Here is a 24,674-nt window from a genome sequence, read left to right on the forward strand (position 1 = left end):
CATCTCACCAGCAGGTTGAGGGCAGCAGGACAGCCCCAGTTCTGGGCACTGGGCATCTCTGTGGGTACAGAGACAGATTGAGGCCAGGCTGAAGCATCAGCCTGTGAGTTGGGACCCATGGCGGACCAGGCCTGGCTGCCTTTTGGCAGGGCTGGAGCTCGTGAGCTGTCCTAAAGTGTCCACTTTACATATTGTAGAATATTTTGTGTAATTTTAAGAGTAGGGGAATCACTTATAATTCTACCTGCTAAGAAGAGATAACATGCTGTTATCACTGGCACTAGAGGCATAATCAATTAACTGATGCTTGATAAGAACATATCAAATAAAATGCAAAACAGAACTTTTTTGTTGTTGTTGTTGTTCATTAATAAGATTATAAATCTAAAATTTATTAATATGGTGCAAATTCTTTTACCACAACTGTATAAAGTTGGAGCATTGTCTAATACAGCTCAGACATCACATGTTAGTTTGCTGTTAATGGTGAATAATATTCAGTAATATCAACAATGTGACACCTGTTTTACTTTCAGGCAGATAGTAAGTTCAGAATTACTTTTTAAAAATGCCTTTAAAATGTTATGCCTTTACTCTACTAAGAGTATCTGAGAGATTCCAGATGTGCAGACTTGAACCCAGGTTATAATTTGAATATATATTTTTTGAATAATTCCCCTTTGTTTGTCACAATCCAATGTACATTCTGTCAATTAGCTTCATAACTCTCACACTATGTTGTCTATGATTTGCCATGAAAATTACTTTGTAGAACTAGGAGAGGATTGAATGTATTCTGTCAGAACCTAATTAATATCTTTATTTACATCAGCAATGTGCAGCTTTTCTTCCTGAGGGCCAATTATGTAATTTCAAAAAGGTCAATGGGCCACAAATCAATATTCAAACTGTTTTTCCAGGCTCAATTAGATTGAGTAAGTTTTGATCCTTTTCTCCCTCGGGCTGCTTAGTTTGGATGGAAGTGCAGAGTGCTGGTCTCTGTGAAGAGCAGCTCCAGTACAGGGGTCACAGTCCCCAGGGGACTAGAGGAAGCTGCTGAGATCCTGCAGCCAGAAAGAGATCAATAGCTCTGCCTACTTTTGCAGTTTCAGCAAACTCCCCATTTAATGAAACATCTGCTAGAATACTCTAAACAAGGATAATTGCACATACTTCTTGTCTCCATTAGGACTCGCCACTATAAAATGACCTAGCTTTTACGTCAGTGGTCACCATGTACACACACAAATAAGTTCTTCTTATTTGTACTGTGAATCTAGGGTTGGAGTCTAAGATTCAGAATTGTCTTGCATACTTGTTGTAAGCCTACAGCATCCTACATTTGTTAGCCTTGTTGCAAGTCTGCATTAAGCACACCTGGCAGGACTTGGGACTATGGCATGGGGAACACAGCCCAGGGCAGTGAAAACCTCAAGACACTGCGGTCATGGACAACCCACACCAGGACAAAGACACCCCCGAGGTGGTGGGCCATGGGTGACATACAGTGGGACATAGTGAAATTAATAAGGAACATCAGAGAGAAACTGTTAGCCACATGACCTTCTCCTTTGCTGTTTATTGCCTCTCCAGTAGGAGAGGGATGGAGCTGGGTTAACATGAAGCACAAACAATCTGAAGTTAGAAGAGGGAGGCATAGATATTTGGTTTAAGATGAGCCTGGAGAAGAGGGAAGAAAGATGTTTACTTAAGTTCCTGTTTGATTATGTTCTCCCTTCCCCTTCCCCTTCCCCTTCCCCTTCCCCTTCCCCTTCCCCTTCCCCTTCCCCTTCCCCTTCCCCTTCCCCTTCTTTTCTTCCTTTTCTTCCTCCTTCCCCCCCTTCTCCCCCTCCCCCCCCCCCCCCCCCAAATCCAGAATCAGAAGTTGGTGTTGACTGGTAATGAGTTAAATTAAGTAAAAATCCTCTAGTTGAGATTGTTTTGTTCATAGCGTGTGTCCAGACTACATGCATATACCAGCTGTCCTGCGAGGTTTGCCTAAATCATATTCAATGATCAAATGGGATTTGTGGCCACTTGATGATGATAAGTGAGTATCAGAAGGAAAAAATATCAGGAGTGTCCTGGTTTCAGTTAGCACAGAATTAATTTTCTTCCTAGTAGCTGGTGGAATGCTGTGTTTTGGCTTAGAATGAGAAGAGTGCTGATAACACCCCGATGCTTTAATTGTTGCAGAGCAGTGCTTATACTAAGCCAAGGACATCTCAGCCTTTGCTCTGTCCTGCCAACGGGCAGGCTGGGGGGTGCAGTAAGAGCTGGGAGGGGACAGACCCAGGACAGGTGACCCAAACTAGCCAAAGGGGTATTCCATACCATCTGACGTCATGCTAAACAATATGGCTAGCCGGGGGGAGGGGGCCGGACTGCTCGGGGTTAAGCTGGGCATCGGTCAGCGGGTGGTGAGCAATTGCATTGTGCATCACTTGTTTGTACATATTATTAGTAGTAGTACTATTATCATCATTGTATTATTATTATTATTATTATTATTATTATTATTATTATTATTATTATTATTATTTTCCTGTCTTATTAAACTGTCTTTATCTCAACTCACGGGCTTCACTTTCCATTTCTCTCCCCCGTCCCAGAGAGGGAGGGGGGAGGGTGAGCGAACGGCTGCGTGGTATTTAGCTGCCAGCCGGGTTAAACCACGACAGTCTTTTTGGCGCCCAACGTGGGGCTCGAAAGGTTGAGATAACGGCAGATCTGACCAGAGTGTGTTAAAATAAAATTGGTATAAGTATTAGACCTGCTTAATAGTCACTTGTCATAATGCTGATTGCTTTAATCTCAACTGTGCTGCGCCTGTTTTCCAAATTGAGTATTATAGCACGTTATTTTCCGTATGTGCTCTCTGTCATGTTGTTTATCCTCTCCGGGCCCTGGTTTCAGACCATTATGGTACTGTGTGTTGTATCAGTGGCTTATGAGATGATGAAATACCTGGCCATGACTCTAACCTGGTATTTGTACTCAGTAACATCTTCGATTCTGTACTTTGCAAACTGTATTTTGGAAACTATTAGCAATTGTATCTGTTGCCTTTTTTCATTAGGGAGTCAATCTGTGGAGGGGAAAGGGGAAGATAATTTTTCTTACTTGATCACTCTCCCTTTCTCCTTCACCACCCCTGTACCCTCCTTGATCACTCTCCCTTCCTCCTTCACCACCCTCTTATCCTCCGAGTTTATTACAATAGCTCTCCAAGATATTGAATATTTCTGGAATACTCAGAATACCATAGTCTTGTTGTTCTGCCTCATGAATGCACTTCAGATTCTGCTTAAAGTTAAACAACTACTTATGAAGCTCATCCGGAGATCTGCCCGGAGGCAGTATAGTTGTGGGTGGCAGGGAGTATGGGTGGATATGGGCAGGCATCTAGAGCAGTTAGCACCCCCAGTGTGTTGGAAATTCACCCCTGAACAATGGCAAAATCCTCAAAAACTGGCAGAATGCTTGAAAAAAAGGTGTAATGATTCTGGCAGTTCCAAAGTAACACAAATCATTGTAACGTGCTGGGGCCTGGCTCATGCCTATCGAGCTGCCATTGATACTGCTGTCAACTTAGTGACAGACCCTGCGGCCACTCCAAACCCTGTGACAGATCCAACGGCCACTGTGACCCCTACGGTGGATTCTGCAGCCGCTCCAGTCCCAGCTCCTGCAGCCGCTCCAGTCCCAGCTCCTGCAGCCGCTCCAGTCCCAGCTCCTGCAGCCGCTCCAGTCCCAGCTCCTGCAGCCGCTCCAGTCCCAGCTCCTGCAGCCGCTCCAGTCCCAGCTCCTGCAGCCACTCCAGTCCCAGCTCCTGCAGCCGCTCCAGTCCCAGCTCCTGCAGCTGCTCCAGTCCCAGTTCCTGCAGTCGCTCCAGTTCCAGCTCCGGCCGCTACTCCAGTCCCAGTTCCTGCAACTGCTCCAGTCCCAGCTCCTGAAGCTGCTCCAGCTCCAGCTCCTGAAGCCGCTCCAGCTCCAGCTCCTGCAGCTGCTCCAGTCCCAGTTCCTGCAGTCGCTCCAGTTCCAGCTCCGGCCGCTACTCCAGTCCCAGTTCCTGCAACTGCTCCAGTCCCAGCTCCTGAAGCCGCTCCAGCTCCAGCTCCTGAAGCCGCTCCAGCTCCAGCTCCTACTGCTGCTCCAGTCCCAGCTCCTGCAACTGCTCCAGCTCCAGCTCCAGCTCCTGTAGCCGCTACAGCTCCGGTTCCTGCAACTGCTCCAGCTCCTGTAGCCGCTCCAGCTCCTGTGGCCGTGCCAGAGAAACGAGCTGTAGCAGTGCAAGTTGACCCTGCAGAGGGCATTCCAACCCCTGTGGCAGACCCTGTAACAAAGTCAGAGAAACGAGCAGTAGCAGTGCAAGCTGCCCCTGTAGAGAAGGTGAAAATATGGTATAGAAATTCAAGTCGTTTAGAACGCAGAGAGTCTTCTGCCAATCCGGGTAAGGCTTCTGCCAAAACTAAGTATAGAGATGACGAAGATGATGACGACGCTGGGCCGTCAAGGATTCAGGAGGAGGAAGATGAGGATGCCGAAAGAGCAACAGTAACTACCCGAAGCCTAAACGAGCGCGAGCTACGAGATGTGCGAAAAGATTTTGGTCGCTGTATAGGTGAGCAGCTTGTCACCTGGCTGCTCCGGTGCTGGGACTCTGGAGCCAATTGTGTGGAATTAGACGGCAGGGAAGCCAAGCGGCTGGGATCCCTTGCTCGAGACGCCGGCATTGACAAAGCAATTGCAGATGGAGCACGACCCACCAGCCTCTGGAGGCGTCTCCTCTCAGCTGTGAGGGAAAGGTATCCCTTCAAGGAAGATATTTTATGTCTACCAGGCAAGTGGACCACTATGGAGAAGGGAATCCAGTACCTGAGGGAATTAGCCGTACGGGAAGTGATTTATGAGGATCCAGACCTCAAACAAACATCCACAGATCCAGATGAAGTCAAGTGTACACGACCCATGTGGCGGAAGTTTGTACGGAGTGCACCATCATCATATGCCAGCTCATTGGCAATAATGGCCTGGAAAGAGGATGAGGAACCCACAGTGGGTGAAGCGGCTAAACAACTCCGGCAGTACGAAGAAAGTCTCTCCTCTTCCTTACAGGCCTGCGTCTCAGCTGTGGAGAAACTTTCTGAAAAGGTTCACCAACTTGAAGAGAATCTATTGTCCTCCCCACCTGAACCAACCAGTGCCCACCGACCAAAGGAGAACACTTGGGAGAAACTTTCTGAAAAGGTTCACCAACTTGAAGAGAGATTATTCTCCTTCGCACCTGTACAAAGCAGTGTCTCAGCTGTCAGGGGTAGGCGTTCACCCACACAAGGAAGACGATATGGTGGGTACTCACCCCGTGCCACCCTGTGGTTTTACTTACGAGACCATGGAGAGGACATGAGAAAGTGGGATGGAAAATCTACCGCGACCCTAGAGGCACGGGTACGTGAGTTGCAAAAGAAAACAATCAGGAAAAAGGGATTCTCCGAAAAGTTTGCTGCTCCAACTTCCAGCAGACAGTCCTTCAAACACAGAAACGAGGAAGATTCTGACCAGGATTAGGGGGGCCCTGCCTCCAGCCAGGGGGAGGAAAGGGACAATCGAGTTTATTGGACTGTGTGGATTCGATGGCCTGGCACATCACGCGCACAGAAGTATAAGGCTTTAGTAGACACCGGTGCACAATGTACTATAATGCCATCGAGCTATAAAGGACCAGAGCCCATCTATATTTGTGGAGTGACAGGGGGATCTCAGCAGTTGACTGTATTGGAGGCTGAAGTGAGTCTGACTGGGAATGAGTGGGAGAAGCACCGCATTGTGACTGGTCCGGATGCTCCATGTATCCTTGGCATAGACTATCTTAGAAGAGGATACTGCAAGGACCCAAAAGGGTTCCGGTGGGCTTTTGGTATTGCTGCCTTAGAGACAGAGGGCATTAAACAATTATCTACCTTGCCTGGTCTCTCAGAGGACCCCTCTGTTGTGGGGTTGCTGAGGGTCGAAGAACAGCAAGTGCCAATTGCTACCACAACTGTGCACCGGCGGCAATATCGCACCAACCGAGACTCCCTGATTCCCATCCATAAGCTAATTCGTCAATTGGAGAGCCAAGGAGTGATCAGCAAGACTCATTCACCTTTCAATAGTCCCATATGGCCAGTGCGAAAGTCTAATGGCGAGTGGAGACTAACAGTGGACTATCGCGGCCTGAACGAAGTCACGCCACCACTGAGTGCTGCAGTGCCGGACATGCTGGAACTTCAGTATGAACTTGAATCGAAGGCAGCCAAGTGGTACGCCACAATTGATATCGCTAATGCATTTTTCTCCATCCCTCTAGCAGCAGAGTGCAGGCCACAATTTGCCTTCACTTGGAGGGGAGTCCAATATACTTGGAATAGGCTACCCCAGGGGTGGAAACACAGCCCTACCATTTGCCATGGGCTGATCCAGTCTGCACTAGAGCAGGGGGAAGCTCCTGAACACCTGCAGTACATCGATGACATTATTGTGTGGGGTGACACAGCAGAGGAAGTTTTCGAGAAAGGGAAGAAAATAGTCCAAATCCTTCTGAAAGCCGGTTTTGCCATAAAACAAAATAAAGTCAAAGGACCTGCACGGGAGATCCAGTTTTTAGGAATAAAATGGCAAGATGGACGTCGTCAAATCCCAATGGATGTGATCAACAAAATAACAGCTATGTCTCCACCAACTAACAAAAAAGAAACACAGACTTTCCTAGGTGTTGTGGGGTTTTGGAGAATGCACATCCCAAATTACAGTCTGATTGTAAACCCACTCTACCAAGTAACTCGTAAGAAGAATGAGTTTGAATGGGGCCCTGAACAACGACAAGCCTTTGAACAAATCAAGCAGGAAATAGTCCATGCAGTAGCCCTTGGGCCAGTTCGAACAGGACCAGATGTAAAGAATGTGCTCTACACTGCAGCCGGGGAGAACGGCCCCACCTGGAGCCTCTGGCAGAAAGAACCTGGGGAAACTCGAGGTCGGCCTCTGGGGTTTTGGAGTCGGGGATACAGAGGATCTGAGGCCCGCTATACTCCAACTGAAAAGGAGATATTGGCAGCATATGAAGGAGTTCGATCTGCTTCGGAGGTGGTCGGTACTGAAGCGCAGCTCCTCCTAGCACCCCGATTACCGGTACTAGGCTGGATGTTCAAGGGAAGGGTCCCCTCTACGCATCATGCAACTGATGCTACATGGAGCAAGTGGGTTGCACTGATTACTCAGCGGGCTCGAATAGGAAACCCCAGTCGCCCAGGAATATTGGAAGTGATCATGGACTGGCCAGAAGGCAAATACTTTGGGATATCATCAGAGGAGGAGGTGGGTCGTGCTGAAGAAGCCCCACTGTACAACCAGTTGCCAGAGAATGAAAAGAAATATGCCCTGTTCACTGATGGGTCCTGTCGTATTGTGGGGAAGCATCGGAGATGGAAGGCTGCTGTATGGAGTCCTACGCGGCGAGTTGCAGAAGCTGCTGAGGGAGAAGGTGAATCGAGTCAGTTTGCAGAAGTGAAAGCCATTCAGCTGGCTTTAGACATTGCTGAACGAGAAAAATGGCCAGTTCTCTATCTCTACACCGATTCATGGATGGTAGCAAATGCCCTGTGGGGATGGTTACAGCAATGGAAGCAAAACAACTGGCAGCGTAGGGGCAAACCTATCTGGGCTGCTGCATTGTGGCAAGATATTGCTGCTCGGGTAGAGAACCTGGCTGTGAAAGTACGCCACGTAGATGCTCATGTGCCCAAGAATCGGGCTACTGAAGAACATCAAAACAACCAGCAGGTGGATCAGGCTGCTAAGATTGAAGTAGCTCAGGTGGACCTGGATTGGCAGCATAAAGGTGAATTATTTATAGCCCGATGGGCCCATGACACCTCAGGCCATCAAGGTAGAGATGCAACATACAGATGGGCTCGTGATCGAGGGGTGGACTTGACCATGGACGCTATAGCACAGGTTATTCATGACTGTGAAACATGTGCTGCAATCAAGCAAGCCAAACGGTCAAAGCCTCTTTGGTATGGAGGACGATGGCTGAAATATAAATATGGAGAGGCCTGGCAGATTGATTACATCACACTCCCTCAAACTCGCAATGGCAAGCGCCACGTACTTACAATGGTGGAAGCAACCACCGGATGGCTGGAAACATATCCTGTGCCTCATGCTACCGCCCGGAACACCATCCTGGGCCTTGAAAAGCAAGTCCTATGGCGACATGGCACCCCAGAAAGAATAGAATCAGACAATGGGACTCACTTCCGAAACAACCTTATAGACACTTGGGCCAAAGAACATGGTATTGAATGGGTGTATCACATCCCCTATCATGCACCAGCCTCCGGGAAAGTTGAACGATACAATGGCCTGTTAAAGACTACCTTGAAAGCAATGGGCGCTGGGACGTTCAAAAACTGGGATACGCATTTGGCAAAGGCCACCTGGTTAGTCAATACTAGGGGATCTACCAACCGAGCTGGACCTGCCCAATCAAACCTGTTACGTACTGTAGATGGGGATAAAGTTCCTGTAGTGCATGTAAAAAATATGCTGGGTAAAACAGTCTGGGCTACTCCTGCCTCAGGAAAAGGCAAACCTATTCGTGGAATTGTTTTCGCTCAGGGACCTGGATATACTTGGTGGGTGATGCAAAAGAACGGAGAGGTCCGGTGTGTACCTCAAGGAGATTTAATACTGGGTGAGAATAGCCCATGAACTGAATTGCACCATGTTAAATAGTATATTATACTGTATGTTATCACTACCATGATTACTATAGGTGACTAATTAGAATGTATGGAAAAGAGTGTAACCTGAGCATGACATAAATGGTATGGAATAAGGGGTGGATAGATGTCCTGGTTTCAGTTAGCACAGAATTAATTTTCTTCCTAGTAGCTGGTGGAATGCTGTGTTTTGGCTTAGAATGAGAAGAGTGCTGATAACACCCCGATGCTTTAATTGTTGCAGAGCAGTGCTTATACTAAGCCAAGGACATCTCAGCCTTTGCTCTGTCCTGCCAACGGGCAGGCTGGGGGGTGCAGTAAGAGCTGGGAGGGGACAGACCCAGGACAGGTGACCCAAACTAGCCAAAGGGGTATTCCATACCATCTGACGTCATGCTAAACAATATATAGGGGTGGCTAGCCGGGGGGAGGGGGCCGGACTGCTCGGGGTTAAGCTGGGCATCGGTCAGCGGGTGGTGAGCAATTGCATTGTGCATCACTTGTTTGTACATATTATTAGTAGTAGTACTATTATCATCATTGTAGTATTATTATTATTATTATTATTATTATTATTATTATTATTATTATTATTATTATTATTATTATTATTATTATTTTCCTGTCTTATTAAACTGTCTTTATCTCAACTCACGGGCTTCACTTTCCATTTCTCTCCCCCGTCCCAGAGAGGGAGGGGGGAGGGTGAGCGAACGGCTGCGTGGTATTTAGCTGCCAGCCGGGTTAAACCACGACAAGGAGATAGAATATTTTGCAGATGTGCAAATCATGATTTTAGATTTCAATCTGCAGCTCAATAATACTGTACTGGTTTTATGCTTTTCATGAAGGAAATACAATAGAAAAAAAAATAAAAATAAAATTAGACACAGGAACAGCTCCAACTGTAATAAATGCAAATTGGCTTTTCCTGAAGCCATCTGGTCAGAATTAATCCAGACAATAAAAGAAAATGTAAGAAGTCAGTATCAAGCAAAATAGCCATGCCAATGTGGAAATGTAACTGACAAAATCACAACTGCACAGTGTATTAGTCTACAAACTTCTATATCTAGAAGTCTATCTTTATTGGTAAGTATGTGTTATCTTTGGTCTCCTATGAGAAACTTTATAATAGGCCAAATAAATGGTCATGTGTTTGTGTTTGCATACATCTTTACACACTATCGTAATCTATAATGTAATATTCCAGTAAACTGTTATTGTTATACAAATTCTTGATGCAGAAGTTAGAGAACATCATTAAATCAACTTGAAAAACATTGTTTTGCCTTCATGTATGATGATCTCGGACACACACACACACAAAAAAATCTTTGGGGAGGAGAAAATGTGCGAAGTATTTATTCTGTTTAAGTAGTTCTAGCAATGAACAGTTCATGGATTACAGCTACAAATATCCAGCTTGACAAACAAAACTATAACTTTTTCTAATGAATACAGTTTCTGTCCTCCTTGAAAATGTTGCTGCAGACATTTTAAACTTACCCGTCTATCTTTTCATTAGGACTAAGACAGCACTTTACACATGTAAAAACCTGAACTTGAAGTTTTACTAAGCAAGGAGAACCATGATCCTTCTTGCATGTTCCTCTGCTTCCAATTTTGATGTCTTTCTCTGTGCTGTGGAAACTTATGCAAAATTGTTATGTCAGTCAGAAAGAATTTTTATAGCCAAAAGCAAGTCGTTCATTTCATATCCATCACAATCCATTGTCTAGAATCCTAGATGATATCTATCTTTCTGTACCCATTAGATATGCAGGGCCAGACCTCAGAGCACCACCAAGTGTGTCTATATGCAAAATATATTTACAGGTATTATGCTTGTTTCACTTTAGGGGAATAGAATCAAGTTATTGATTGAATCATACTTAAAGATACTTCAAGATAAATGGTAACCAGTGGTAAATGTGTGCAAAAACATTGAACTTACAGACTAGACCTTTGAACAAGAGGACCAACATGAGCTAGCAGTGTGCCGTGGCAGGCAAACTGCCTTATAACGTATATTAAGCACAGCACAGCCAGCCAGCCAAAAGAGGTGCTGCTATATTTAGAATTGGTGAGGCCTCACTTTGAATATTGTGTGCATGTCTGGGCTCCACAATATAAAATGATGTTCAGATAAAAAGCTAACAGAAAAGGGCAACGAAGAGGGCTGGAAAACCCTTTAAGGAGAAGCTGAGGACTCTGGGAACCCTCCCAAGGAGGGAGGAGCAGAGGGAGGTGCAGGCCTCTGCTCCCTGGTGAGTGATGGCACAGATGCAGGAATGGTACAGAGCTGTGCCAGGGGAGGGCCAGGCAGGGCATGAGGAGAAATGTCTGTGCAGGGGTGGTGGTCAAACAATGGGACAGGCTTCCTGAAGAGGTGGATAAAAGTCTACAACTAGCCTGGCTGACAGCCAGTCCCAAGAGTAGCTTGAATTTTGACACACACCCCAAGCTCACATCCTAAGATCCTCTGGATCTTTTAAAAGATTTAAAAAAAAAAAAAAAAAAAAAAAGAAAGAAAAAAAAAGTCAGTATGAATTTTGGATACCTACAAATACCACGAAAACATGGGACATACAATGTTGAGTCTACAAAGCCAAACAACTTGATTCGTGTTCAGTGAAACATCTCTCTGGCACACCACCCAAAGAATGGCACCCACTCACCTCTGCTTGTCTGGATCCTGCTTGGCACTACAGGGACAAGGAGGTCAGTGGGCTGTGGGCCAGCTGTCACAGAACTTGTGGGGGGTCATCAGCCCTATTAGCACCCAGGAGGCTTGGCAGATGCCTTTTCTATGGGCTCCAGTACCTCCAAGTTTTACAACCAGGTTTACTTTGAAGACATTTTGTGTTATGTGGGATTTTGATTTAGAAGAGTAATACAGTAGTGTGTTGAATCATGACACAAGCACAATATAGAAATTTTAATATTCAGTGGACTCACAATACAAACCTGGTTCCCTAAAATGGTGTGTGTGTGCTTCACCATCTCAAAGAGGGAGGTTTTGTCCAGGTTAGAGAGATCCCAAACAACAATCATCAGACAACCTGCATAGTGAGGCATTCTTAGTGTTTGTTAATAGATTGCAGTCTGTTGCTTAATTTGTAAGAACTGTTGCTTTACCTTTGTTACACATTAAGTCACAGCTCTCATCTTAGCCAGTACTTCTGATGGATGAATGTTATACTTCATTGAAGTCAGTGAAGTATAAGGTCCTGAAAGCTGTCAGGGGAGAAGAGAGTCTGAATAATGCTCGGAGTTATTTGGAAATTCAGAGTCAAGGTCTCTAGGGTAATTGTGTATGACATTTCAGATCTGAGATCTGTCTACATTCTTATTTCTGTGACTGCTGAAATTTCTTCTCTAAAATTTGTCATAGGTGTTTAGGACTATGTGTTATTCCTGATTAAAATAAGGAGTAAAAGGGGATCAGATTGTTAAAAATAAGGTGTCATTACTCTTGATGGATAATAACAGAAGTTTATAACTTCAGAAGAAAATTCAAAATACTTTGAGAGGAAAATGAGGTCCATATTTGAAAAGAAGAAATATGTAAAATATTTCTTATATGTAAATATATGTAAAAAAAAAATTAGGGAATTATCTTCATTATTTGTTTTGGAGAAATACATTACATTTTATGTAAGCTTGTATATGGTTGTGCCTGCCTCATTCCATTGGACATTCACATTTACTTTTTGACATATATCACTTAGAAACCTCATGAAAAGTATATCATATAGGAAGTTGAAAGTGGAAATATATAGTGATTTTACTAACCCTTTCCCTTGTAAGAAATAAGAGTTGAAATACATTTTCTGGAAAAGTTTATTCAGAGATTACATGGGAAACTCCTCTTTTCTAGGATATAATACAGCATCAGTCACTGAGGCAGAGATTGAAGCCTTATGTGAGCCCTGTAAAAAGATTAGGTCTGGTGTGTTCAGTTGTTTTGTCTTGAAAATGAGTGACTGAAAGTGCAACTATCAAGGCAAAATACAGAGAGGTCACTTCTGATAAAAAGTTATTAAATTTTATTCAGATTACTTAGTTCCAAATGAGCAGCAGAGGTGTAAATTCAGCACAATGCAGCCCTGTCAAACATACTTTATGAACTACGGGAAATTAGACTAGTCTGGGCAAGTTGTGGGTCTGCAGGCAACTGGGCTTGCTTGCACTGGAAGTCTCTCCCCTGTCTTTTCTGTAGCAGGTGATTGCAATTGTCAGGAGACCTTGTTAGGGGATGAATTCATCCTCATTCAACATTGAAAGAAAAAGAGATTCACATGGACTCTTAAATTTGTCTGTGTTGCCCCTGTGCAGGTACATGTTGCTGGGCAACATGTTATAATCATTATATCCTTGTATTATGTTATTATGTCTGGTGTATTATGTAGACCAAGATGTCACGTAAAAATAACAAATGTTACATGTCTCAACAACAGGGAGGGCAGAGATTGGGACCTGGCTTTGAGGATGGTTGAACGCAACAGTTATCTTGGGAAGGTCTTAGGACTAGGAATGATTTTAGTGTGAAATTCCTTTTTTGTGTTTTCCTTCTGCAGTCAAATGTGCAAAAGGGCTTTGCAAAAACAGTGAGAACCGTACCATGTTTCAAGGCTACTAGAAGAACGTGAAATCTAAAAGAGCATAGTTAAGTTTACAGGTTGATATTTCCCAAGTAGTGTCAGGTAGTTTCATATGTAGTCCAGTAAGATTAATGAGTGAGAATCCTGCAATATATCTCAAAGGCTTCAGAATGACTAGGCAATAGATGCTTTCTTGCAGGACATTTACTTCACAGATGTCTACAATTTGCTTTCTTAAACTTTCTTTTGATGTATCTGACACAGAACTCTGTCTGAGGGACCCTGGGCATCAGGCTGGTAGGATGGTTCTTGGTTTATCACAACAAGCAGTACCGTCTGTCTGGCTGTTCCCCATTGCTGTTCATTTTGGCCTTCCAAGGAACTTCATAAAATGAAATTCAGAAAAAAAAATAAAAATCTACTGGAATGGTTCCTTATTATTTTTATAAGCTTGAAAAATAAAAAAGCTTCTTATTCAGAACTACTAACTGAACACCTAATCAGTCTATGAACCTGTTTTCTGGCTTTTTACCTTCTCACTGCTTATACTTCTGTTTGTTCTGTTACTCCACCTTTATTTATTTGTTTCATCTTAAATTTTCTAATAATTTAATCTCTTAATGTCAGTGACTGGATTTGTCTGTGACTTGGAAAGCTCCCAGAAAAATGGGACTGGGAACCATGAAGTTCTACTGCAGTGCCAGAAGTGGTTGATTAGGCTAAGGTCAGGTCCGTGTTGTACTGAACAAAAGAGAATTTCATGTCCCCTCATGTTAAACTTCAATGATCTGTAAGACATTTCAGTCAATAAATAGCATTTTGTTGTTAATGCTCATTGGAAATATGAGAGGCTAACACTATGCAGCATGTTGCTGTATTGTCAGAAGGCAGATGACACAGAAGATGTATCCATATCAAGTTTATTTACCCAAATATTAATGAAATTTCCTGAAAATTATCTGGGCACTAAAAATGGAGTTATTGCCCTCCTCCCTCCCCCCCCCCCCCCCCCCCCCCAACTTCTTATTTTGTGCATATCATCAAGAAATCTCTGTCAGGTTTGTAGCAAAAAATACAATGAATCCTGTATGCTTTCTGTCTCCTGTACATGTTCATTGACCTAATGTAAATGTACTCATTTATACTCAATTTTTATACTAATGTATTGAAGGTAGACTTTATATTGTCAGACATGCAATGGAATGAGCTCCAGGAAACCGTCCTTCCAGTGGTGGGGTGACAAATGAAAAAGAAAATAAAAATGGATTTTGCAATTTAAAAACATTTTGTGCTCAGAGAAGAATACATTGCTAGTTATAATGTGATATGATTCCTTCTATGTATGCAGGGAATGATTTTCCACAAAAGTATTATGGGAGATATGCAGGATATTTTAAGTAACATGAAGGCTATTCCACATAATGGTGCTTGACTAATTGGTGCTATCAAGAGCTAGAAGAAAGGTTTAAATACTTGTGTTTGCCCTCTTATCTTTCAGTATGGTCATAGTATGCTTAGTTCCATTACCTATTTAATCATCCTTTAAGCTTGGTTATGTCTTTAGAGGGGAAGGTTCGCAAAGAGAGTAAAACAGTACACACATGCTTCTTTCACTAAATCCCTGAAGATCTTCTTCATACTCTGTAAAAAAGAGTGGTTTAGACATATGTGAAGTGAATGCAAAGGAAGTCAGTGCTTTAAGTTGAAAAAATTTACATGTCTTTGATGATTTCCTTTAAGTATTTTGTAGTCAATGGCATATAGATTTTAATGCTTTGAGATGCTGCTGATGCTCAGTGAAGATTTGGGGCCATTTTTTATTCAGAGTTCATGTTTTATCTGAGCAAAAGCATAAATACCTAGCTTTTCAGGTTCTGTACACTCCTAAATAAAAAAAGCTAGGGTATTAGAAAGGACAGGACACTTTTTAAAAGCTAATTATCATCTAGGTGATTGTGTGGGGTGGAAGTTGTATGAAAATACTGAAGAAAGGTCTTGGGACAGTCCTGTGGTTGATGGTGCCATGGAGTGATAAATAATGACTCCATTTTCCCTTTTCTTGTCCCATGACTGATGATGCAATGATGTTCATGTTTAGGACCATCACAGGCATGCTCTCTTTTCTCTGTCAAACCTTATCCATAGGTTAAGTCTGGTTTACATCATCACAGTAAGGTTTTCTGAACATCAGTTACTTTAGCTTCCCTCAGTTTCTGTATTATGAAGAAAATATCTCAGTTTCCCCAGTAAAGAGACTGTGACATAGATAAGGTGATGCTTGATACATTTTGCACTCGGCATCCCTCGCAGATCAGTTGACTTGGCCTTCCAAAGACTCCTATTCTCTCTCTGAAATGTATGGGGAACTGAAGCCTAATTTTGCTAGTTGAGTTACAAAGACAGTTTCCATGTAGTCAGTGAAAAGTTCCCAATGTGATTGCCTAAGGCCCAGATGGAAACAGAGACCAGATCTCCAGGTTTCTAAACCTGAGCTTTAATTTTGAGACCAGAACAACTGTCTGTAATCTTCCCAATCTCTACAGACTGGCTCTCAAAATAGGGTATATGTCTTTGTACTAATGGGAACTGATTTTAGTTTAAGTGTTTGGGTCCTATGCTTTCTGAAGTGTTTCTGTTATAATGTATTTCACCGATATTGTGGGGTTCACTGCTTTGTATTATGTTTTTGAGCTGATTTCTTTTTTATCATCTGAACATAAATAAATAGTGTTGCCAAAGTTTTACCTTTTTTTTTTTTTTTTTTTTTTTACCCTAAGTTGCCCCTAAGTTTTACCTGACAGTAATGAACAGATATGTTCTCAAGCAAATTGAATGAATCTTTAAAACTAATGAGTCGACTCACTCCATGGAGGATGGGAAGTTCACATTTGTGGGAGATGTAACCACCTCTTGTATCCTCCATTAATGCTAGTGAGTATACATCAGCGAAGACAGGCAAAAATGAGTAAGAAAAGCTGTCTCTCATTTATGTATAGAAAGCAGATTGCTATGCAAATAATTGACAAAGGATTTGAAACTTGAAATATCTCCTGAAATATTTCTTAATATTTCAGACTGTAGCAAGAGGAAGTAATCTCTTTTGTACCTTGTAAGCCCATGTAGCCTGATAGAGGTAGTTTTGTGTAGATGCTGATTGTTTGCATGCATTCCAGGTCAGTCATGTTAATGTTATGATTATACTGGTAAGTTACAAAGGATGAGCTGAAGACATTGTGATGATACACTGGAATGTACTAACATAGATGAAGAGGAGCATTTACCTAATTATGAAGCTTTGAGACAAAGTGAATTGCATAAACAGATACTCTTTAAAGCAAACTTTCTACTCTGTTCCAATGTTTTGTTTTTGTTTGTTTATTTGTTTGTTTGTTTTCAGTTGATCTTGGTATCCTTCAGGCTTTGCTGTTTTCTAGCAGATACAAGCAAGGGAGGTCTGTATGAAATACTTGTGTGAGCTCAGTGTTGATAAGCTATCAACCCTTATGAGGACTCATTTTCCCCAATATTTCCATCATATGTTGGGAAAATATACTTGATCTGGAAAGCACAAAAATGAAAACACCGAAGTAAGAGAGATGGGAGTAATCCTGCATGGATGAAAGCACTTTGCATTATAACAAGCTTTGTTCTGTGTCTTCATCACCACCAGGAGACAAAACACAAAAGCAAGTACTCCAGTGTTAAGTAAATGTTGTGTCCTGATTCTTTATTGCTGAGAGCACTTCAGACTAAGTGCATAGCTATACATTAGGCTTGAGACTCCCATTTAATTTGCAATGCTTACACTTTGGTGCATCTGTACACTGACTCTCCCTGTGCTAGAAGACAATAGTTGCTGCTCTTTGCTGGACAGTACACTGTGCTGTGTGATCCCTACACAATTAATTCAGTGTTTCTTTAAAAGGCAGTGACAAGAAATAAAAGCCAGACCTATCTTTGGCTTTCAGTGAATTGTGTAAAGCCTGAAAGAAATCTTCTCCTCAGTTGCACAGGGGAAATTCACCTTCCTTGAACTTGATTTTTAAGACCTTTTTTTTTTACCCTGGAGATCACTGTTGCTCATTCCCTGCTCCTTCTATGTATAGAAGTTTCACTGATCACAACAGGATTTCTGTGCTCTATACACCACAAAGATATACAACAGAGACCAGTGGCTCAGATAAAAGATTCACAGTACCAACTGGAGAGAACATATGCATCAGAAGATTACTCACCATGAATATTTAGCTAACTTTTTTACCTGGAGACTGTCACTGTGCAGTCTAGTTTGTCTCATATGATTTTCAAGCTTTGTTTATCTATGACTCTGAGAACGTCAGCGTCCCCTTCTGCTTCTTTCAGGTGTAGGTTCGCTGTTTAACATTTGCTGAGATACGTATCTAAGGCTATGTGATGTGAAAGCAGATAGGGGCCTTCTGTACATTCTTTAATATTTGTGAAAAGTGTTTCTTTTCTGGGGAGACTATATTTTGAAGATAGTATTAGGTGCAGCTACTGTATACTCTTACATTGTCCCTGTAGCACTTTGCATCAGTGCAAGTCAGGAGACTATTATAAGCACAAAGAAATGAGAATAGGGCCATTTAGTTTGCAAACCGGAAAAGAATAAGTAGCTTTCTGATGTTATTTCAGACAAATTGTCCTTGTACTCTGCAGTGACTGAAGTGTTGTGATCTGATTATTTTGCCTTTCTCAAAGTTAGGGAATAATCCATTCTTTTTCCATTGTCTGTCCATGTATACAAATTTTTAATAAAGAAAGGTCACAGGAGCTGTTAGAGATTGCTTCCTTGTTGTGGTGTTAGTCTCCCACTCTTCTCTTTTATAGACTGTCATTAAGCTTTATTTTATTTTATTTTTATTTTATTTTATTTAGTTTTATTTAGTTTTATTTAGTTTTATTTTATTTTATTAAGTTTTATTAAGTTTTATTTTATTTTATTAAGTTTTTATCTCATGTTGCCAAAAAGTCAGTCAGAGGAGCTGTCCCTATAAATCTTCCATTGAGGCCAACATTGATCTCTCCTTAGCTGCTGCTTATAAAGTTCCCCAGTGGGAGGACATTAAACAGAACCTAATAGACTTTGCATCTAACATGCATTTTCACATTCTGGCAAATACAGCTTTTGGATTTTTTTTTTCTTCATTAAGAATTTAGCACTTCTTACTTGAAAAAAAAAAGAAAAGATAAAAAATACATTTCCCCTATTCTCCTTTTCAGTGCTGGAAATTAGAAACATGCACTTACTGGGAGTCAATATTCACTTTTATCAACATGTGGTTTGTGGTTGCTTTGCAATGATCACTTGCACAGAGTAATATTTATATTTCCTGCTGTGTTAATTGGTGTAACTAGTACAGTATAGAAGACAGGTATTTCTCAGCTACCACAAAGTCAGTGGTAGCCAGTCTGATTAGTAAAGAAAATGAAGGCCAGCCAAATTATTTTAATAGGGTGTTTAACTTTTCCTCATTACTACAAAAAAAAAAAAAAAAAAAAAAAAGGTTACAGAAAGAAACAGACATCTTAAAGACCTGCCACCTTTCCCTGTTAGCTCTCTGCTGTCTTGTGCACAAATGTCTGAACTCCCATGAGATCAATGTTTATCATTGTCAAAAGTAATTGCATGAAGATGAGAAAACACAGGATAAGTAGACTTGAGTTTTCCTTATTGACAGGGAAGTTGGACAAATTCTTACATTGCCCTAGTAACGAGTTCCAAATCAAACCCTACATCCCATTCTCTATGGTTAAAAGAGAGAAATAGATGCTTTCAATTCATTTTATCCTGGAACAGGCATCTAAAGCTGGTTAGATGCCTCAGGCCATAAATCTATTATTTTTTCCTTGGTAGAGGAATCTCAGGAAGAGAAGCCCACATACAGACATACAGATATGGCACATACATGTCTGACAGTGAAATAAATCCCCCACAAAAGTAGAAGTTCAGTAACATGAGGAGAGCTTGTTTAGTAACCACACAGTTTGTGTTAAACGGTGTCTTCATTCTTGATGTGGCTCTGACATTTGCTCCTTGTGTGCTTAGGTCTGCTGCATTTTCCCTGCCTCTAGAGAGAGAAGCCCTGCACTAAGCAAGGATTTCACTCAGAAAGTGTGTATATAAATTTTATAGTAAACATGATATTACTAGGTGCAAAATAAAATGTGATACTAACTTTACAGTGATAAAAGGTCCAACTGCCATTTAACTTCAACAGTTGTCTCTAGTGAAACATGCTTAGTTTGTTTTATTTAGGCAGAGTCCAGAAGAAGGAGGCAGTCATGATTTCTGTACCATTAGTTATTGTTTAGAGAAAACAGCCTGTAATGCCTCTTTACAGAAAGCAAACTCATTGATTTTACCTACAGTAAGTATCAGACTGGTGTTCAAAGAGTGTGCAACAAAAATTGGTTCTGACTGCAAAGAAAAGGGGAATACCAGCATTCATTTTTGCCAGGTCTCTTAAAAATTGCTTGGAAAGTTACTAATCTGCTGTTGAGAGAAAAGTAACTAGTTCAATATTAATGCAAAAATGAAGTGGAGTGGAATTTAGGAACTACTTGAATTAGAGGTGGCACAGCAAAATCTTTTATTACAAATTTTGCGGTAATGACTGTCATTTTGACAGAGTGATGAAATTCTCCATTTTCTTCCTTTAGAAATCCAGTGAGCAGATAAGCATGCTGAACATAGTCTAATATCAGAAGTTCTGATAAAAAATATGATAACACAGCATGCTTGGCTTGAGCTTAGTAGTCTTTCCGTGATAAACATTATTTACTTCATGCAACAAACACAAAAGCCTTGGACTGAATGATAATGTACTGTTACGGTAACAGTGATTAATTCACCAGATGCCATACTGTAGGTAGTGCCTCTTAGCATTATCAAATCAATAAATACAAGGTTAGAACACTTGCCGAATGTGGAAAAAGAGTGAGGAATATCCAGGGTTGTTATTGCATATGAAAGTTTTCTTTATTTAAAATAGACAACCAGAAAAGTACTTAGTGCCATGGCCTTAAATGCAAAAGACAAGAGGACAGGTAGCTATCAGCCCCATTTTTAAGGAAACTATTTTTGAACTACTTAAAGATACAAGAAAACATGGAAATCTGGATCTAGCCCAGTCTCATTGTTCTCTCACTGTTCCCAAATAAAGCAGAAAAACACCTATGTAGAATATCTTGGTGTTAACATATTTGAAAAATTAGTAATCTTGGTGCAATGTGCTAAGATGTGTCAATTTTGAGGAGTGGACAGAAAAAGAGCACAAAATATTTGTATGAAGTATGTGTTGTTTTCAATTCATTTATTTGCATTTATTTACGTGTTTCTCGTTATTCCTGATTTATATTGTGTACTTTATGGGGCCAAGATACTATCTTGGTACTTTCCAAGGAAGTATGTACACACTACTAATACCACTTCTACTGCTAGTAATAATTAAATGATCACCTATTGAGTTTTTTCTTATTTTTATAATTCATACTGTGCAGATATGACACAATTAGTAGCTGACTGACTCGAGTCATTTGTTCATCATTGAATTGGTGTTGTTAGGATATATTGATATGAGATTTAGGTTCTTAAATGAGCATGCAATCTTTTTCTTGTTGTTTCCAGAGAAACCTGTGGATTGGCAGGTGGTTCTTTACTCAAATTTAATATTAGACTTATTTCAAAATATCAAAAAAAAAAAAAAAAAAGGGAATACCATTTTGTGAAATATTTCATAACTTAAATTTATTTCATAAGGTAGATAAGGTAGTCTAAAATACGCTTTCATTGTTTCTAATTGGTGAGAAAAAGGACTCACAAGAAAGTGTCAACAACAGTAATGCTGCAAGTCAACATCTTTAATCTAATTTTTATTTTGTCTCTCAAAGCAGATGTTGGAGGCAAAATTGGATATCTCTAGATGAGAATGTGTATCCCAGAATTCAGAAAGAGTTGATATCCTCTAAAAGAAGTGCTTTCCCATGCAAAATTGGAAAGGAGACTTATAAATTTAAATATCTTGGAAAACTAAGAAGAGAAAAACTGAAAACAGACCGAACACCTGGAATAAGACAAATATACTGTATTTTATTTTATTCCAAGTTATTTACTTTTCTGTTCACAAAGTGATGTGATTTCCCAGCATTTCTCTCCTGAATGAAAATAAGAAAAAGTTTCTGAATTATTACCAAATGGTAATAACTCATGAATTGACTTTCATTTGGGTTGAACTTTTTTTTTTTTTGTTAATACCTGGAATGCATATGTAATTTCATGACTGTTTCTCCTCTTTTTCATCTTTAAAACTCTGTTTTCCATGACACATGACATTGACAAATTTCAACTTCAAATTGACAGAAGTTATATTATTTTGGGATAAAGAATGATGCCAAATATTGACTTATATTTCTGTTGTATCTTGTTTCATGCTTCAGTAGTTCAACCCTTTATATTATGGTATCACAGGAATAAAACTATGCTTGCTTTTTTTTTTTTTTTTTTGGTCAGTTGGTTTTGTTTGTGTTTGTTTTTCTTTTCTTTATTATGTAAGAGGAATCAAAAGATTATTGAATCATGAAGGTATTTTAGCCAAGATTTTTGCTTTTGATTTATTTATTGTAGTTAGACTGAAGTCAACCAATTAGGGAGTCAAGAAATAAAAGTAATGAAAAACAAGATATCACCATATATAAAGTCATTCACGCCAAAACCTGATAGGTAGAAAATTGTATCAGAAGGCAATTACCATCTGAGATCTGATATGAAATGTGCTAGAGCACAAGGCTGTAAGGATGAAGGACTGTTTTGTTTACTTGCCATGTGATAAAGAATCAGAGAGTCATACATGTATATCTGCAAATATAGATATATTTTTCAGATATACATGTATATCTGAAAAAAAGTCAGAACGGGAGGAGTGAGCAATCAGAGAATATTGAGCTGTATATTTTAATATTTGTTTTTATGCCTCAAGTTTTGTAAATATATGTATCTTCATGGCACTTGAAAAATGGGAAATTTATTATATCCAGCTCTGTGTATACATTTCAACCATATCAAACATGAAGTATTCATATTTCAGAAATGATGTGCTTTGGAGATGAGACCAGTGCTGGCAAATATCCTAATCTGTATTCTTGATTCCTTGCTCTTTCTCAGTCCTTCATTTACTTCCTTACTAAACAATGAGAAAAAAATTGAAATGGCAACTACTTGAAATCATGAATAATGAAACTGTTGTACAATAACTTTTACACCAACCTTGCCCACGTTTTATTTTTAAAATAGAAATTGTAATAGGAGTAGCAGATGCCATTACATAAATCCATTCTCCTAACAGTGATTTCAACCAAGCAAAGAAAATAGGGTCAGAAATGTGCTTGGTGGATTTGCATAACTACACCTCTAAAGGACATAAGTGGAAATAACCATTTAAAAATTATTTTTAAATACAATTTTTCAAAAATTAAAGTTAAATTTTTTACAGTTATTAACTGAAAGAGATTAACAGGGCATGACTATTAAAAGAAGCACAAAACATCGTCAATCAGATCTTAAAATGCAAATAGTATGATTTCCCTTGTTTAGCTTTGCTGGCTCCTCTTTTCCCTATTTCACTCCTGGAGCTAACATTTCACTCTTTGTATTGGAATCGCACATAAACTCTGATATGAAGACCTGATGAGATCCAGCTTTTGGAAAATATTTTTTAGCAATGTGTTAATATGGGATTGGAAATGCTTTTTATTGATTTTGCATCATGCTTGCTATCAGCAAACTTAAAAATAAACAAACAAAAAACCCAATACCTTAAGATGCTCTTACATAGACCCTGCGTTATATGCTATTCCTGTTGATCTGAAAGTTTATTTTATTCAGCATTCTTTCTTAATTTTGAAGACTACAAAATAACAGAAGTGAGGAAGGAGGTATGCACAGTGTCTGATGCCTGAGTCATCTGACTCAGATGCCTGAGTCATCTTTTAGAGTCCTGACAGAGTACATTGGAATACTCTCCCCTAGCGTGGACCCTTTGCTGTTTTCCCAATTTTGTTTATTACAATAATGCAAGTGAGAGCAAATACAGTCAATGTTTCTGCTTGTGGTGGCTCATTAAGTCCCTTCTTATGAGAGTCCATTTTTATAAACAAATCTTTATAAACACTGGTCTGCTGCAAGTAATAGAGTTCAGATATGTAAGAAACCATAACAATTGTATTATGTACAGAGAGAACGTCTTCCTACCCGAGAGGAAGCTGTTGCTGAAAGCAGGAAAAGGGCCACAAAGAAACAAGGAGAAAGCCACAATGAAAAATGTCAGGAAAGAGCCTTACTGGAAAGGTGGTAAACAACATAGTTTGTGATGTGATCTAAATCACATTTGAGTTTTACATGGAAGATTGTTCACGGTTGGGTTAGCGTTCTGAGTAGAGGGCAGAGGCAGGACCTGGGATTCTATACAGGATCACCTCACTGAAGATACTATTTTTCCTTCTTTTATAGATAGAGGTAAGAGACTTGGTGTCTTGTTTGCACTGTGTACATACATTTTGGACAGGTGAAATTAGGTGAGTTCATTACCATTCATTACTCTAGTATTTCTCTGAGGAAAGAAAAGAAGTCAAACAATAAAGAGTAGTTTATAAGCCAGCTAAATACTTCGTTTAATACACTGTGAAGGGAGAGAAGGGGCAGAAGATTTGGCTGCTGTTTTATCGCAATTTTATGTATGTATATATATATATATTTCTTTTGCCAAATCATTACATTAATAATGTACTAAAATCATACTTCTAGTCTGAGATAGAAGAATTGAGAGAGTAGGTTCTGTGTGTACAATACCCATAACTGTATCCAAGGGAAGGATCTTTCAGGACAATCAAGAATTTTCACATTTGCCAGAAATACTACATTAAATTTATGAAAAGTATCTCAAGAAAAACAGAGGGACAAAATAGTGCTTAGAAGAGTATTGTATGAGAAACTGCATGGAATCTCTAATAATCTCACTTTGGTAAAATATTTCAGAGATTTGAGATGCTTGTGCTCTCTTTCAGAAAGCAAAACATTACTTCAGAAGTGGTAAAATTATGTTCCCTTACCTACCCAGAGATAAGTCGATGAAGTCAGAGCTGTTTTTCTGGATTTCTCTCTGCGGTTCACTGGCAGAATTTTATCAACATACAGTTCCCTTTAGCACACTGCAACAGCAAATTTTGGTACTGGGAAGGTCCTTGGCCTTGTATATCCATTAAAAAAAAATTGAAATGAAGTCTT

General features: G+C 40.3%; 1 protein-coding gene across 2 annotated transcripts in view; it reads left to right on the plus strand.

The window, feature by feature from the left end:
- The window catches only part of LOC309875546 (uncharacterized protein), a 273,711-nt gene that overhangs the window by 169,939 nt on the left and 79,098 nt on the right, over positions 1-24,674 (plus strand). Inside the window, exon 4 of one of the 2 annotated variants that reach the window (XR_014317052.1) lies at positions 21,290-21,523. The exons of the other annotated variant lie outside the window; for it this stretch is intronic. The gene's annotated coding sequence lies outside the window, so the exon portion shown is untranslated. Of the gene's footprint in view, positions 1-21,289; positions 21,524-24,674 lie in introns of those variants that run through there. 2 annotated transcript variants of the gene reach the window in all.

Source organism: Aythya marila (assembly GCF_965140915.1).
Source record: "Aythya marila genome assembly, chromosome: 2".
In the NCBI taxonomy this organism is placed as follows: Eukaryota; Metazoa; Chordata; class Aves; order Anseriformes; family Anatidae; genus Aythya; species Aythya marila.